A 17,967-nucleotide genomic window follows, 5' to 3' on the forward strand; every position below is an offset into this window, starting at 1 on the left:
TCTACCATACAACTTCCCCTAGGTCTTATATATATCTACATGGTTGTTCTTTCATTAACATTCCGTTTATAAAGTTTAATAAGGACTTCTGCAGTAATCTCTAATACCTATATCACATTCCTAAAAATAGAAAAAATAGAAAACATGCATCATGGGAAAATTTTTTCTCATCAGTAATAATGCATACATGTCCTAAATAAAAAAAGAAAAATTCATTGAATTCTTAGCCGTACAGTTGAGTGATGCCCTTGTAAGCTTTACGTGCCTTAAGAAATTTGTGATGTTTTCAGAGGGTAATATGAAAGATCAACAATATTCCTAATACTTCATTTGAATATATACAAACAAATTTTACCTCTTATACTATAACCACGCGTTAATTTTTATTTTCTACATATTAGTATTAACTGTTGTTTGTAGCTTCGGATATTATTCAACTTAACTCTCCACCGACATTTGAATATATGAGGAAATTCTACTTAATTCTGTAATGTAATTCACTTTCTTAATTCAATAAAATATTTTTAGGTAACGTAGTGTAGAGAAACAAAATTAGGTTCTGCTTATGTAAGTTTATTTAATCTTTTACATAATATTTATAACATCATATTGTTCCATAATATTTCCAGTCCATATAGAGATTTTTTCATATCGAAGTAAAGATACTGTAAATTTCGATTAAAGATATACGTAGCTTTCACCGTCGAAAAACTGCAAATAGAAGAAAGTGGCATATTAATTTTATGCTATATAATTAACTAAATAATGAATAACTATAATAATGTTATACCTTTTTAAGAAATTTATAATAGCTGTAATAAGTGTATAAATTAACAACATAATTAAATTGAATATTAACTTCGAACAAGATGGTTAATATACCGTTGTATTGTCATAATTACTATTGCGTTTGCTTTTGTTTCGGAATTGAAAATTCTACTTGGAATAGCTTACGGACAAAAGTGGAAAGCTTTCTTTCATTCAATAGTTTTTCCTTGTTGTATTATCAAAGACCTTCTAGAAATCTGAAAATTATATCGACAAATGTGAGTTTACTGCAGTGGCAAAACACGACATAAGTGAAAATTACTTTGTTATTCTTCTTAAGCTACAAAAGAAAATATTTTTATTATTTTGTTCAAAATTCAGTAAAAGACACGTGTTCGTAACATCTGTAGGTATTACCGTTTTATTTATTTATCTGTCTGTATTGCACCATGCATTTAGATATTATGTTATGCCAGTAGTGCTCGAGAAAGCTCAGGCAGATACATATCTTAGGCTGCTAAGTGTCATACTTACGATAGTTAATCAATGTCATTTTGTTTGATGCATATATCCTTGAAGTATCTTGAAATTTAGGGGAATTAACTATCCTCATATAATTTGGGTTGGTGCAATTTAGTGTAGGTACCGCATTAAAATTCTGAGTTCATGGGAGACATGTAATCTATAAGGCTTAATATGTGCTTTTGTGTACTTCTGTATGTTAGACGGTTCTAGTTCAATTCTTTGAGTAAATGGTCAAAAAAATTAAATTGTATATATAGTGACAGTATACATTACTCATGATTGGTATTTGCAGTCTTTCACTCTTTGTCATGACTTTCGAAGACCAGTTATATATTTATAGAGCTGTTTCGCTCTCCTGAAGGATAGGGTTTGATCATATTCAATCCAGTACTCTGTAAGAAGGACAAATGCGGTCATATGCATGCAAAGTTGACTTTTTGTACTCATAAGATGGCATTATACAAACCATGTTTTCCCCATTAACATCTGCGTTTTCCTATGTCACGAACAAAGCATTACAGACAAAAATCTTAATAGTGTAGACCCGACTGGGATAAGTCCGATAGTAGTGGAACTATAGACCTCTAAATTAACTATTCCCACATTTTCGGCAGCCTGTAGCTCCGAGACAATAGTCGTTTGATCAAGGGACAACATGAACTTTTTTATCGTGTGGATAGTAAGATTTAAATGAAAACTTATTTGCTAGTAGTCAAATTTCGGTTAAAACTACGCTAGAAATCGTGTAGCCGAATAGTAACAAAGCAGTACTCAGTGAAACTACCCTTTGCCTTTTCCTGGATTACTATATTACGGAAGGTGTAACGTTGTTCGCTTCCCGCGAAAAGTTGTACTGACGTGTATGGGGTGTTGCCAGCTTCGTTACTCGTGGCTCGTTAATGTTGGCTCGTGATTGGCTATCCTGTTACAACACCGCCAGTGACGAGCAGGTCTAAGTGCGCGAAGCCCACGACGTTATAACTTCTGGACTTCAGTTACTTAGAAAATTGGCAAAAGGTGTTAATCAACTAACTTTGATACATTAACCAAGAGGAATAAGAATTGTACTGTTTTGCGGTAACAATAGCCTTCTCGTCTTTGTAATTGCTCATTGCACTTAATTATTGCCAAGTACTTGGGCTGTTATAGGCAATTAGATATTTTAACCCTTTTCCTTGGTTGCAGGACTGTTACACGAGATAAATTAGCACGTCTCAATTGATCTTTCTCTTCGAGCATCGAATTTCTTATATAATATTAAGTTAGCTGCAGTATGGGATATTTTGAAGAAATTTTTTCTGGTCAGTGTGAAACACCCTCAGATATGCTAGTTGTCATTGTCGTGTATGCGATCCACTAACCAATTAAAGTAGTGTCTACTAATTACGGCTCATATTAATTTAATCGTTTTGGTTGGTGTAATCATAAATATATTCATCTTTATTAAAAATTAGTAGCTATGTAGATGTTTATGTAGTATATAGGCGAAGTTTCAAGAGAAATATAGATATAGTAATTCCCGCGTACTGCAGCGGACAGCTATGGTTATAAAATACAGTTTTAGTGTTATTGATACGTCGTAAATTGAAATCCTCATTTAGTTGAACGAGGAATATAGAAGAAGAGAGTGCTATGATAAAGAAAAGAGTAGGTTTGTATATTTTAGGTATTTTGTGTAACCTGTTACTTCTTTCCAGAAGTATATTAGCCTTTTGGACAACTTAACTCTGTGCTACAGAAGTGCAGAAGTACAACTCTTATGTAAATCAATCGCAAACATATATGTATTAAGATTACCATATTATATATACAGTATTAAGATTACCATACCATAACGTATAAAGATTATCATGAAAAAGGCATTGTTTTAACGATAATGCGAAAAATACGAACCAACTAGTGCTAGGTAGCCACTGAAGAACACGAATATTAATAGAGCAAGAGCGAGAGCGAGGGCGCAGCAGGATGAGCTTGGTGTGCTTCCGTATGGGGCAAGCACGCCGCGACGGTGGATATGCGCATATCCGAGGGTGTTGCAAAAATTTTATATCCTATACAACTACGCCTTATATCTGTCATAACTACTTCACTCATGTGGTTATGCATCATCACTTTACATAATGCCTTGAGTACATAATAGCGTATTTACGGAGTACTAAGCATTACATATCACGTATTTCTACCCATGATAAATATTATAATATATGTAAGTTTCCGACATGTTATTACATGTATATTGCACGAATCAACCTATAAATAACATAAGCTTTTGGTGCCTTCAATTCGAACTCAGCCAAAAAAATGTACCATCACTATCTCAGATATTTTTGAAACTTTTTATAGCAACTAGAAATGTTTCTAAAGTACCCGTATTTTTTGTGTTATCGGGAAAAAATCCCGCCAAGTAATGGGCCACTAAAGACGGGGAGTACAATTTATGATTTCAGAAGACATGGAAAGTGGTCAACTTCGGAGACCCACCATTCAGCTATGGAAACAGTTATAACTCTTGTTGTGTTATTTGCATAATAATATAAACAAACTATATTTTAATATAGTTTGGTTTGCATATGCGTATCTTTTTGTACATAAATTAACAAATGAACGTTAGTTTATCTGAAAAGTGGAAGTTTGCGATTTTCTCGAGCACTTCCGTTTCGAAATTTAAAATTATGTTTTCAGGGTTAGTAAAACCTTGACACCCGCTTTCCTGAAAACAATTTGTGTTGCTTCTGTGTGCAACAGTTTTGTCCAAAAGGGGGGCGCGGTGGCTCAGTGGTAGAGCGTTCACCTCTGGTGCTTTGGGTCCCGGGTTCGATCCCAGCCCTCGCCAAGTGAACTTTGTGGTGCATAAACATCGTCCTCGTGGGTTTTCTCGGGGTTCTCCCGTTTCCTCCCACTTTCTTCATTCCACCATTTCACTCATCTCTCATCATCACCGTCTCCTTTAGCCTAACCGGCATAACCGTGGGACGTAAAACTCAAAGAAAGTTTTGTCCAAAAAAGTCGAGAAATCGTCAAATTTTCAAAACTCGTTATTTTTGGGCACAACTTTCTCGAAAATACCATAATTTAAAATTCAGAAATTTTGTCAGATGGTTCAACTGTACATGAAGACACCAAATAGCATTCTCTACCAATGTTCATGAATTAACTAGAGCCTTTTGAAGTTAGCGAAGTTTCATTATCTTTAATGCCACACTGTGCAACACTATAATCAATAAAAGCGCAACAATTTGATGATGCTTGTGGTTTTCATTCATTAAATAAAGAATGAGTCTTTCCTGACTCTTTTTTATATTTTGGTCAAAAAGGCTCTCTGAAATAATAAAGTGAGCTTCTCTCTACTCCGCCGTTTTCTTAAATCAATGTAACCTGAAATGAAAATTCCGAAACACACAAATCTTTAACTTACTTAACATGGTATTCGGAAACAAATTTTCACTGATTTTTTCATCTGAAGTAATTTATTTCTTGCTTAGTGTCTTCTTCGCTAATAACATGAGACCGTACGTATGCTCCAATAGGTGTTGGTGCACTCGCTTCTCGTAGGATGATGTTAATAGTGACAAAACACTTATTTTCACTTCTCTTATGCTCTTCTGGGAACCTCTACCCTATTGAAGGTCTATCTGGAAACACAAAGAACACTTCAACCTCATGTAATTAATTATTTATTGATAATATTTCTGCTGTGCATCACTGGTTATCATACTTGCATGTAACAAAAGTTCATTTTTGCAGATTTCTTAAATCTACACTTTGAATTGCATTAGCTCGATTTTGGAGAAGCATGAACTTAGTCTTTACTGACCCGTTACGGCCATAAAAGCCAAATATGACTTTGTTGAATACCGGTTACCGGTCGTAAACTTTCCCATTCTTACTTTTTTCGAAAATTGTAAACTCGTTTCTGGCAACGAAACAAGTGTCATACCCGGGGGTTGTACTTGCACTATACTCACTAATTCTTCTGCAATATAATATTGTGAACCTTCTTTTCCTAAGGTTATGCAGTGTTGCCACATTCTTTACACCCCTCCCCGCAATACCTTCGCAGAGACCCTTGCCACGGTCGGTTTCACTGAATCGGACCTGTCTGCGTCTCGAACATCTGCAAGCAATTTTCAAAGTTGGATGCAGCACTATCAGAAATCACTGAAACTTTTTAGGAAATTGTCGACACTTATTTTAACGTAGTCGAACCTTTTTCTAAGACCTATATTTTTGCTTTTCTTCGAATATTTTTAGCATCTTATCTATCGGTATAGGTACGAGCCGAATCGTGTGTTTCGTCGTTGCATATTATAGCAAACAGTCAGTTGTTTCATAATAATATACCACTTTCGTAAAGATGGAGATTCGATCGCTTTTTTTCCAGTGATCACTCTGAATTTCACTTTGCTGAATAAGAGTCCAGTTTTGAGCGAAGTCCACATGCAGTTAAATAGAATTTGTATCTAGAAATTTTAAACGATGCTTTACGGTAGCAATTTTTTACACGATGCGTTTCGATAGCTATTAATTCTCTTTTGATTTTCTTTATGTAGTCACGAATTACAATTCTTACAGTTAAAGCAAAAACGTACGATACGAAAACACGAAGAGTCACATTTATTTAACGAGATCATTGTTTTCCCATATGGCATTCGTAACAAATGTCATTTCCATCATTAGCTGTAATTAAGTACTCCACAATTACCCGTTCCACTGCAGGACAATCACCATATTCTTAAAGAAGACAGCTGTTATTTTCTACGAATTATAATACTAATGTAAATAGGGCACTTATGATAGCTTCAATACAGGCTGATCCTTTGATTTATTGCACCGTAGTAGCAGCTAACATAAAATTTGCACAATACACACACATTTCACTCGCACGTTGTGGGCTGACCCACTTTAGTCGAACACTATAAACTTTCGAATGAATCATTCTTATACTGGTATTGCTCTGTTTTAGCAGTCCATAAAATTCTCTGATACAATGCGTAAGAAAACCATAGGATTTTGTAACTTTTTTGTTCATTTTCGATCTCTGTAATAACATTGCACTTATTGAGACTTCAACTTCAACATTCCAAATCCTCACTGAGGTACTAGTTCAGGCTGTTTGTAGATCTGTAGATCAGTATCTAATGGATTGCCGTATCAAGTAAACTTAAAATGTGTGTGTTACGTAATCGTATTTTTCATCTCAGATTACATCGGTTTAAGAAAACGGAGTAGTTGGAGGCTCATTTTACCATGTCAGAGAGGCTTTTTGATCAAAGTAATGAAAAGCAGCCAGAAGAAAGTTTTACTCTTTATTTAGTGAATGCGAACCACAAACATCACTAAGTTGTTGCACTTTCATTTTTTCAGTGTTGCCAACTGTCACATCAAAGTTAACAAAATTTCGCAAACTTCAAAAGGCTGTAGGTAATTCATGAATCATAGATTGAGAGTGCTACTTGGCGTGTTTATTATCCATGTAAAGTTCAACCACCTGACAAAATTTTAGAATTTTAAATTATGGTGTTTTTTCAAAAATGGCACCCAAAAATGGGAATTATTGAAAATTTGACGATTTTTCTAATTTTTTGCGACAAAACAGTTGCACACAGAAGCGATACAAAGTATTTTCAGAAAGCGGGTAACTAGGTCTCAGTAACCGTGAAAACCGATTTTTAAATTTGAACCGCTGTGCTTGAACAAATCGCAAACCTCGACTTTTCAGATAAAGTGAGGTTAATTTGTCGACTTATATATACACAAAGACACGCATGCGCAAACCAAACTATAATAAAATATAGTTTATTTATATCTCTATGTACATACCACAATAATAATTTTAGCCTTATCTGTCTCCATAGCTGAATGTTGGGGCTCAGAAGTTGATATTTTTCCATGTTATCTAAAATTCATAAATTGTACTTCCCATCTTTGGTGGCGATTAGATGGCGGGAAGGTTTTTTAGGCAAAACAAAAATTGCGGTCCATTAAAATATGGCAGGAAGCTATAAAAAGTTTTCAGCAATATCTGACATAGTGATGGTAAACGCTCTGCCTGAATGGAAATGGAAGCCACTTTTTTGTTTTTCAATATGCAAAGTAGACCGGACAGTGGAAACTATTGTGTTAATAGAAAGTTGAGACACGATATTATTAATAAATATTCATAAAAATAGGCAGTAACTATATATTTAAATAAGAAGAATATGCGAAATAAAATTTACTTTAGATAGCCTGCGAGACCACCAAATAAATAAATTTCTGTTCTTTATTGTATATCTAAAGTAAAGGAACGATATTGGTCAATATGGTGCTGGTGCATTTCGAACATTTTTTTTAAAAAAAAACGCGAATTAGTGTAGGAGGCAATGCTTCGAGAAGATGATCAGCACAAGAAAAAAAATATTCCCGGTGGGAGCTCATGTGGTTCGGATTCGACGTTCATCAGTAAGTACAGGTCTCATATAGCCCCGCTGCTGAACGAGACGTTAATCTCAAAATGGACTCAAGGCAAAAGAAGAAAAGGCAACCGCCGAACAGAGTTTTGAAACTGTTGACATTGTAGAATAATGATGTATTTGACCCATAATACCGTCATAGAATAATAAAGTAGTCGTAATTGTAACATAAGGCAAACTAAATTAATCAATATGTATATTAGATTTCACTGTTTACTTCTTCTTTCACTTTAGTTTCCTTTCCAACTATCTCTGTTGCAAATAAGCAGTAATGCAATGTTATCAATTGCTATGAAGTTATGAACATCCTTTACGTTAGGGATAATATAAAAATAAGTTTACAGAAGTATACTTTAAGGTGCTATAGGATGTCGACAGCAAATTTTATTTTAGCACCTTATAGATTCATGCAGCAAAAAATTCTGCAGCATATTGTCTCCGATTTTTCTGAAATTAGGATATATCATTCTAGAAAAAGCGTAACGAGATCCATAAGTTTTCCTCCGCATTATACAAAAAATTATTAGAACTAAATTAAGCACTTTTGCAACTGAGACTTCCAATGACTATTTACCATAGGACATACTCTAACTTAGTGAATCAAATTTCACCTTTTTGAACTTCCTTATTTTAGCTTGTGCAGATATTTTTAATAAAGAGTATTTGTGATACTTGGCCTATTTTTAAGGCTTTTCGAACGAAATCACCCAGTTTCTAGCTATGAAATACATTATAACCCATTTAAGTAGATTAACCTATTTAGATATACGACTTTGAGTCCAAACGTCCTTCCCCGATAGCACACGGTGGTCTAGGAGCAGAGGGCTGGTGTTAATTTTCACTATGCTTTAAGAAATAACATATAAGTGTATATAAGTGAGCATAGTGAAAACGACCGCATATACTTATTGTTTTACAGGTATCGTTAAAAATGTAAACTTCATAGACTTTAATCTGCACTTTTAAAAGCTTTATATCTCTATTCCTTTATTGCAGGCATGTAAATAGCAGTTGGATTTAAGGCGCCAAAGTCCTGCGGGCAAGCAATTTTTCGGTTTTCTACATTATTTATTAACCACCGAACGATTTCTTTCTAAGAACTCTGTCAAACTTCCAACCCAGCTGAAGATGCCTTAACGTTGGTACTTTCCTTCCTTCACTCAGTAATACACAATCGTCTACAGCTTTCATTTTCATCCTAAGAGAAGTTTATTGTGTTTGTAATATCGTTATTTGAAGTTTGGATAATAGTTTCAATTGTATATCTACACTACAACTTTATTCAGCGTTGCGAATTTGAGTGACAGCTACTAAGATATTTAGTATATAACTTCGAAAATTATAGGAAACAAAGTTTTAGCGTTTTGTATAGCCTGTGGTAAGATAAAATGTACGGATAAATCGCTTCGTTTGACTTAACCTTGATTCTGAGATGTATTTAGTTTTTAAATTTTGCCATACATGCTGCAAATTATAATTCCAAAACAATTGCCTTATTTTACGAGTGCACTGTGTTTGGAGGCTCTAAACCGAGATGATTTCAGGTACACCACACATAGGTATTACATTTACGGTACTAGATTTGACCGTGAATCCCAGGAAAAAGAAGAATGTTCTGTCTAGCCTAGCACTTCAACGGTCTTCTTATAAGTGATGAATTATCATCAGCCTGCATGCTATAATCATCATCCGATCATTAGCCTGCGGTTTGCTCAATTTACACGTAGTCACAGCTTCGAACCAAAACGTGTTATATATAGAGAGAGTTTGGCGTAGAGACATTTAGTGTAGGAAACCCAAAATTCATACAGTTAACAGCACCAATTTAGAAATCTAGACTGAATATCTAATTCTTATTTTTTTTATTCGCGTAGTTCGTTTTGTGTGATGTGTATTGTACCCATTTAAGCTAATTTGCATGCATATTGTACTCAGTTTTAATTTATGGCAGTTAAATCACACTTCAAATGCTAAAGTAATGTATAATATTTCTACTTCATATTGTTAAATATATTCTTAAAAGGTAGCAGAGAACGTATGAAGAAGTAGCTTAGTCTATATTGTGTGTGTATATGTTGAAGGGAGGGGGACGTAAGTAAACGCATGATTCTGCTGCTTGGCTTTCGGTGATTGGTACTTTAATCTTCTGAACTACATTTGCTGGGATGGGCAAAACTTTTGACAAGACTGAAAATGGATGTCAGGTGCAACTCTATTCAAACTTTTCTTAAAATGTAAATGTTTTTTAATGTCATATAACACTGGTTAAAATTTATACACTGATGAGGTGTATATACATTTCAAACTATTTTCATGTACCGTAATTACTAGACTTAGTTACAATATACTTTTTGTTTATGTATTCACATTAAATATATTGTCTACATGAAATAGACACTTAACATAAAACTAACTAGTTATTATTTCTATTATTCTCAATAAATGTGCAGGATTTTATTTGGTGTATTGTCCCTTTAAACCTCATTTTTATTTCGATTTCGATTTGTTACGAAATTATAAATAATGTAGGATGGTGGAATTCAGGTAATTTTAAGGATAAAGGGTTTAATGTTTTATTATATACGATACCTCAAGGAAAAAATCGATTGTGTATCACATTAACTATTTACATGATACAAAATCAGTTATTTCCCCCATTGCTGATACAAAAAATTTAAACACCGCCTAACCCACCACAAGTACGACATGAATCACTCACATGTTGACACCCGGGGTGTGTTTCTTGTGCTCTGTCATTTATTTTACGCACTACAATACCAATTCTAGTCTTGAGTATAACCTACAGCGAAGAGAACAATGAAGACATCCTACCAATGAAAATCTCAGTGGCCCACGTCGTCCTTGTGGTGAGAGTCGTGGTGGAACAAAATGGTTTCATGGTGTTAGGATCACGTTTTATAATGATTCTTTATAAGAAAAAATCATTATATAAATGCGTTTTTAAGTTTAATACATTTGAATACTTTTGTATGAAATTGTAGTAATGTATTTTTTAGGAGTTCCATTATAAATACTTTTCACAAAATGCATGTGATTTGTTCCGATTTTTATTGTTACTCCATATCATTTTTCACAGAACATTGGCATAGATATAGAATGTGGTGTGTCCGAGATGATTGATGTTTCTCCTGTACAATGTTCCTTGTGTTGCCGCTTTGTAATATTTAGGGATCCCTGGTACATGACAAAATATTCAGAGAATATAAATAGACATATCAAAAAAAATTCAATTTTTTTCTTGGTGTTTTGTAGTAGCAAAAAGTTTAAGAATATATCAAACTACGTAGCTTTAGATACGAAATTGTGCTAAGAAAGAAAATATTTACGATTCATTTTTCAAATAGCAATTTATAGGTTTTTGATTTGTTACTGTACGCAGTTTAAGAACGTACTTAAAATAGTACCTTTAAGATAATAGCAGAGACATATTTAAAATTATTTCTGAATATTTTTCATTACCTCGATAAACCTACACTTTGAAATACATTTCTTTGTTCGATCTTTAAATTAAAATAATAGAATTTATTTTGATAAATTTATGTGATGCTAGAAGTTTCCGTGTGTTGTAAACCGGTTCCAGCATTCGAAAATTTCTACCACCTTATAAATTTACACAAATGAAATCCAGATATTTTAACTCACAAGATCTGGAAAACTGTTGAGTATACATTTCCTTAAGTTTTGAAGAAAGAAATGTATTTCAAACTGGTCAGAAAGATTTTAAAATATTTTGAAAACCATAAAATGTTTTAAGTATGTTCAGAAACTACATACAATAGCAAATCGAAAAGATATCAATTCCGATTTGAAAAATGAATCGCGAAAATATTTTCTTTCTTAGCACAAATTCATATCTGAATCTAGTTTAATATTTCTTTAATATTTGCCACTACTAGAAAACCCGAAGAAAAGTATTATGAAAATGTTTTTGATATTTCTATCTTATGTTCTCTGAGCATTTTCTGTCATATACAGAAAATATTCTCTAAATATTTTGCCATATACAGAAAATATTCTCTAAACGATATATCCAGACTAGCAACCAGAGAGGAGCTAGGGGGGTCTGTCCACCTAAACTTTTTTGAGTCCCGCAGACATCACCACAAAGATCACAATTAAGATATTTTTAAGGAAATTTTAATGACTTCTCCCCTAAAATATTCGTGCTCCCTCCACAAACCTCTGTGGCTGGTTCGGGCCGGGATATAACATTGTACTATCTTTATTATAAAATTGAAACTGACTATTTTTGTGACTCCTTGTCTCTTGAACCACCCAACTGATCTCGATCAAATTTTCAACCTAGATGAGGTTTGGGTTAGAAGTGTTTTTATCATTCCACTTTGACGATAAAGCTTAGGGGAGGAGATAAGTGGGAGTTACAAAATAATTAATAAAGCTAATAACTCTTGAACCCAACGATCAATCTCGATCAAACTTTTGACATAGATAAGACTCAAGTGAGTAATGCTATCTGTTAGTTCACTTTGACGGAGCAAGTAGAGTGAAGGAAGAGGGGGTAGATGTACAAAAATCAATATAAAAATAAAAGTTGCTAAATTTGTAACTTAATAACTCTTAATGAAATTTTTAACATGCATGAGGTTCGGTCCTGAAATGTTTTGTAGAGTTTGTTTCAGTTTGATAGTAGAACCTAGGGTTGGAGGGAGGGAGAGGTATATATAAAATATATTAAACTTAATAACTTTTGAAACACCCGACCGATCTTGAACAAATTTTCAACATAGATGAAGTTGGGACCTGGAGTGATTTTTATCATTTTACTTTCACGGTGCAACGCAGGGGTTGAGGAGGAGGAACATATATGTAAAAAATAAAAGTGACTGTCTTTGTTACTTCATCACGCTTGAACCAGCTGATCGATCTCAAATTTTCAACATGGATGAGGTTCGGACTTGGATTATTTTCAATCAAATCACTTTGAAAGTAGAGCTTAACTAGAAGAAGGGGGATGGAAAATGCACAAAAATAAATAAAATTTAATAACTCATAAACAACTCCACCAAACTGGATCTCATTCTCAACATATTTGAGGATCGTACCGGAGATTGTTCCTGTGATATCACTTTGTTTAGGAGTGGGGGAGAGATAATATATTTAAAAAATGACCGATATTAAAATGGAATCTATTGTTTAGGGGTCTCTGAGATCAACAGTGCTAATTCTGTTTAAATACAATTTCATCCCCGGAGCTTGGCGGACGGAAGGCAAGAGATAAAAAAACGATCGAAACTGACACATAATAATGATTAAAAATGACCAAATATTAGTGTCGAATCAATAGTTTTCGGCGTCGCTAAGGTGAACAGTGATTCTTCCGATCCCGTTTAAATGCAAATTCAGAACCGGAACTTGGGGTATGAATGAGATATATAAAAATTTTAGAAAATGACCATTATCAGTGTCGCACTCGTGGTTTTCGATGTCATTGAGATGAACAATGACAATTCCAATATAGTGCCTCGCAACATGGGGGAGGAGGAGATAAAAAGTTTATTGAAAATGACAAATAGTGTCGAATCCATAGTTTTCGTGGTCTCTGAGACGAAAAATGACTCTTCTGATGCCGTTTTAATCTAAATTTAGCCCCACAACTTTAGGAAGAGGAGAGAAGAGGGATATAAAAATAATCGAAAATGACCGATATGAGAGAGTGCTTTACTAATAGTAAAAATTGACTGACTAACGAAATATATTATTATTATTATTATTATTAGTTTAACACGACGAAGTGGGTAATTGATGCTAGTAATGCATATTCACAAGTAAGATTTCAAATAACTTGGAGTTCGATGCCGTTATTTTCTATTTCTAATAAAGATCAAAAGTATTTATATAAATTGAGTTTACACCAAAGACATAGACATCAATTATTCTAAAATATTAAGAGGTGTTGATTAAAATAATTGTTATTTTAATTTCACTAATACGTGTTTAACGATTTAGAAATCAGATGGATATCTGCATTTCCACAGATATCGCAATAAGCTTTTGTAGTGATACATGCCACTTTCCTGGCAGTCCATCAATAAACACATTTTGTTCACAGTTAACCTAATTTTAATAATGTTCCTAGTTTCCCTTTAACCTATTTAATCAATCCATCCTAAATGTGCCTTACTAATTATTCCTATTTCTTCTTTTTAACCATCAAACTCTGAATCTTGCTCATCTTCTTCTTTACTTCCTTTCTCTTCTTTTTGACTTACAAAGAGCTTAATTCTCCTGACGTCAATAGAGTCTTCTTTATCTTCCCTTTTACCTGTTCCATATTTTACTTTATAGGAATTGTTATTGACTGTACCCAATATAAAACCTCTGATATTATATCGTACGTCGAAACATGCTGGAACACCGGTTCGCGGCATCTCCTTAATCAAAATTCCCTGACCAATCTCCAAACTTGGTTGTGAATATTTCTTTTCAATTTGTTTTTTTAGATTTAAACCGTTTCTGTAAGTTACGTTAAGCTAATTTCCTTGCTTCTTTAACTACCTGTATACGAGTTTCATTGTCGACATAGTCACAATGTCTGTCTAGATCTTGTTCTAGGAACGTTCTCGGTTCTTTTACAATCAACAGATAGTACGGTGAATACCCTGTCCGTCATGTACTTCTGAAGTCTCAATAAGTGAATTCTTTATCTATATAATGTTTCATGACCTGTTAAATCGTCATAATCACGCGCTCCGCTGTCCCATCGGAGTAGTGAGCATCTGAATTGGCGATATGAAGATTTATGCAGAATCTTTCCGCCATTTCCTCCATTACTTGGCTTCGGTGTCCAGACAATCTATCCAAGTTCAAAACCTCAGAAACTTTATGTTTCGTAAAAATTTCTTCGAATATAACCTGAGCAATTATCTCATCTGTAATTGCTGGAACAGATCTCGATACCACATACCTTGTTGCAGTATCCACGAAAACCAAAATATATTTATTGCGGTTCTTCTTCGATCGTTTGAAAGGACCAATTCTATCTAAAGTTACAAATAGGAAAGGCGCATAACTTATATACGTTTGAGCATGGAAGTGTATCCTCCCTGACTTCCTTTTCTGGACCTGAAAACTAACAAATTGGCTTACTTTCTAGTAAAAAAAACTTCTTCATGTTCGGAAAGTATATCGACATCAACGCTTTTTTATAGCACTTAGCATACGAGAAATGTCCTCCACCGTATACTGAACAATAACTATTTTGAAACACTTGTTTTCTGAGTGCAAATTGAATGCATAACAGTAACTTCGTACCTCTCGCTAGCTTATGGGTTCGATAAAGTCTGTTGTCCTTTATCGTATTCCAACGTGACTGTTTCTCCGCCTTCACATCTTCTCCTTCAGGATCTTCTATTGCACTTATAATAGGGCCAAAAAAGGCGCACCTTCTATGTAATTCTCCTAAATCAATGTCGTCATCAAATGCCAAATAAACTTGAAAATCTTCTTGACTTAAATTCAATGTTTCCACATCTATAACATCCTTTGTTGGTTGGATGTCAGTGTTTCTCGACTAAATATCACTCGGGTTCTTCTCCCCCGGACAATGTATTGGAGAGTAATTATATTGAGCCATCTCTAAGCTGTGACGTAATAATTTCGGTGATCATTTTGGTATCGTCTGCAGGTATTTTATGCATCGACAGTCGGTCCAAAGTTCAAACTCCTTACTAAAAAATAATAATTAAAAGCTCGCAATGAATCTTTCACTGCAAGAATTTCTAACTCTACTATATGTCTGCTTTTCTTGCGGACTCAGCACTAGTACGCTATCGGAGTCTATTCACCACTTTCCTGTTTCTACATTAATACAGCGCCTATGACTTCATGGATGTGTCCGTATACACTCTTGTCTTCAACTTCTCCCAAAATGGAGCCAATAATCGTGCATTGAGTAACGCCACCTTCAACTTTTCAAAACCACTCTTGATGTTCCTCTTTCCATAAGAAGTTTTGACCTTGTTTCAATGACGGCTGGAAAACTGATGGAATTTCTGTGTAGTAAAAAACTTTCTCCCATAATTGGTCAATCCTAGAAATGAATTTAACTCCTTTGGTTATTTTGGAGGTGTATAAACTTTAATAGCTTGTATTATTTTCGGGCTTATCTCATATCCCGCATCACTTGCTACATGACCTAAAGTCTCTACAAACTCTACAAACTAACAGTTTTCAACCGATAGTTTTAAACGATAATGTCTCAGTCTTTGAAAAATAGACTTTAATACCTGCACCATTTTCTCTTGCTCGTTAACATAAACAAAAATATCATCCATGTAATAGGACATCGCCTCGGGACTGACATATGCAAGAGTCATTTCCATGATTTTAGTATACACTGCCCGTGATTACACATATCCCATGGGCAAAACCTTCTAGGCATATGCTCCTACATCCTGAATGTTGAATGCAGTGCAGTCACGTGACTCTTTTGTTATCGGTACTTAACGGTAAGCAGCCTTGTTGTCCAAAATTAAATACAATCTATGTCCTCCCAGGCATGTTAGTATCTGATGTATCAGTGGCGATACTATGAAATTTTACGTGCTTTTTGAGCCAGCGACAATCCAAGGAAGCTCCGATAGCACCTAATGCCTTCTTTACAAACAGCATAGGCGAGTTGTAAGAGCTACTGGACGATTCTTTGATATTTTGGTCCAATAAGATGTTAAATTGTTCTCTAACGTTGTCTGGTAACGCTATTGGAATGCTAGTGGGACCTTTGTTTCTAACTCTATGTGGTGCTCTACATGGTTAACCTTTCCCAGCTCATTTTCCTTCCAAGCAAACACATCTGCATAATCGTAGTATATTTTTTCTATTCTATCCTTAATCACTGGTTCGGTCTTGTTTCCAAATTTCAATCTTGATTCATCAAAATTTTCTCTAGCCTGCAATACTTTATCTATATCTTCTTGCGACAAACCTTCGTCTCGTAATTCTTGCTCACTTTTACATTCTTCTGCTCCCCCGATTCTCATATTTCGCTTTAAAATTATCTGTTTACTAGATGGATTCACACTCCCTAATTTCTTATTCTCTTTTGACAGCAAAACTCGTGGTATCAATACATTCAATTATCTTTCTAATTCTCCATCTGGTTCTAACAAATATTCATTTCCGTTCCAGGAATTCATCAAATTAACCGCAACTATTGTCCGGCTGCCTGGAAATAATTTCACCCTATTACCTAATACCCATTTCGGTTTCATATTAAATTTCATGCCAATCGCGACATTATCCGAAACTGACAGTGTTCCCGGACCATTCTCTCTTCTTACTTGGAGTTTTCGAAATTTTTGTTTTATCAACTTGTTATTCCCATAATTAATCCTACAATACTGGCTTTTCAAGAAATCATTCCCAATCAACACTTGATACGATAATTTTTTTATCACTCGAAACGGTAAATGAAAGCTTTGATTTGCGATTTTGAATTTTACTATAGCCAGTTTACTAGGTACTAAAACATTCTGAGTTATACCTTTATTTTTAGACTGCTGCGGGATTACTTTCGCAGTAGGAGGGATTAAGCTCTCGTTCAAAATTGAAATTTGTGAACCGCTAGCTATTAGTGTTTAATCTCTTTATTTTTTATGTTAATCGGTAAATATACCATGTTATTATCCTGATTAATCGAGGCTATTACTTCTCGGACCTTCCCTCGTCTACTTCCTGTAAATTCCTCTCTCATCCGCAGTTGCTTCTAGTTTTAAGACTGATTACTAGTGGGTTGATAGAACGTAGTTCCTTTGACCTGAGTTGGTACTACTTGAACATAACGTGGTTGTTGTTGTTCACACTGTTGTCCCTGACCATCACGACATGCCTAAACTGACTATTATTCCGCCAATAATTACTTTGACTACCTCTATTGTTACTCCAACGATTTCCTCGATTTCCTCTATTATTTCTGAAATTTCCATTGCATCTGTAATTATTCCACCTATTCCTATTTTAATTCCTATTCTTATTATTCCAATTACGTCCATTATTTTTCTATACTGATCTCTTCCAAGATTCCCAAATTGTCTGTTACCTCTATTGTTTCCAAAATTTTGGTTCCTATCGCCATTATTACTTTTTCCCTGCTTTCCACTGTCCTGAACCTTTGTAGACAATGCCAATTGTAATTCATTCAACTTTTTCTCTATTTGGGTCAACTGTGTCATGCTTGGAAGTT

General features: G+C 34.4%; 1 long non-coding RNA gene across 1 annotated transcript in view; it reads right to left on the bottom strand.

The window, feature by feature from the left end:
* Nucleotides 1-564: 564 nt before the first annotated feature.
* Nucleotides 565-17,967, bottom strand: part of LOC145683389 (uncharacterized) — a 241,635-nt gene continuing 224,232 nt past the window's right edge. The window contains exon 6 of the long non-coding RNA XR_014131070.1: nt 565-711. This is a non-coding gene — a long non-coding RNA (uncharacterized LOC145683389). The remainder of the gene's footprint in view (nt 712-17,967) is intronic.

The sequence above is a fragment of the Thermobia domestica genome, chromosome 4 (genome assembly GCF_964235325.1).
Source record: "Thermobia domestica chromosome 4, izTheDome1.hap1.1, whole genome shotgun sequence".
In the NCBI taxonomy this organism is placed as follows: domain Eukaryota; kingdom Metazoa; phylum Arthropoda; class Insecta; order Zygentoma; family Lepismatidae; genus Thermobia; species Thermobia domestica.